Here is a 1,075-nt window from a genome sequence, read left to right as displayed (position 1 = left end):
TTCTGCAGAGCTTTCTGCTCACCCCAAGCACTCCATGCTTGCAAGTAAATAGTCTTCCTCCTCTTTCTTTCTAAGCTGCTCACACTGGGACAGTCAGTAATTATGACAGACCAGCTCTTCTTTTGGGGGGGTTTCTTTTAAATCTCTCTACACCAGTTTGGCTCCTTGATGTAGAAGTATCTGGGCACATTTAGAGCAAGGAAGTCAGGCAAGGGACTGAGTGATGCTCATAGCCAGGACCCGCCACTTGAAAAATAGTTGTTGAATGAATGAATGGATGGATGGATGCAAATATGTCAGACTCGATCGACATATATTTATTGAGTATCCACTGTGTCCCACTATGCTGCATGTTGCAATGAAAGGTAAGCGAACAGAGGACTTGCCTTGGACTAGGAAGCTTCTAAAATCACCAGTTCTAGCTGTGTTTACTCCATTTCTGTATTTTTTCACTTTATATCGTACACCTAGTGATTTTAAGGATCACACTTTAGCTATGGAATCTACCAATTACATAAGCCCCACATAGAAAGTTCTGATCTACTCTCAGCAAAATCCGGAGTCAAAAATGCCCCAGTGCACACTGTACCTCCAAACAGCTAAAAATCCCCCAAATGCTAAGCTTCCTGATCTTAGGGGTTCCTGGTTGGGAAACCGCCGGAAAGAATGGACAGCACGTCCACCAGAGGGTGCTGTGGGGGCAAATTTGTGCCGGGAGGGAGGCTTGACCAGTGACCCTCAGAGCCAGGTAGGCGTCTTAAGTAATTTTCATTCTTCCCGGCGTTGCCTTCCCAGCCCCTAGAACCATCGCTACCCCTCCTCCCATAGGTGGTTCCCCCTCGATAATTAACCATATTCGGGGACTTAAAGAGTGCTTGCTCTGAAAAGACGCCAGGCTTCTGTTCCTGATACCCCGTGGCTCGGGCTACTCAGGTCACAGGCCCGTCGGGTAGGGTGGGTGGATGGGTGCGGACCTCTGGGTCGTCAGCTGCCCGGAGCCGCAGGGGCCGCGAAGGGGTTAACCCGGCGGGGGGGAGGGGAGGGGGCGCGGGCCGCGCCTGCGCTCTGCCGCTCT

The sequence above is a fragment of the Suricata suricatta genome, chromosome 16, assembly GCF_006229205.1.
Source record: "Suricata suricatta isolate VVHF042 chromosome 16, meerkat_22Aug2017_6uvM2_HiC, whole genome shotgun sequence".
Taxonomy (NCBI): domain Eukaryota; kingdom Metazoa; phylum Chordata; class Mammalia; order Carnivora; family Herpestidae; genus Suricata; species Suricata suricatta.
This window is presented reverse-complemented; position numbering follows the sequence as displayed.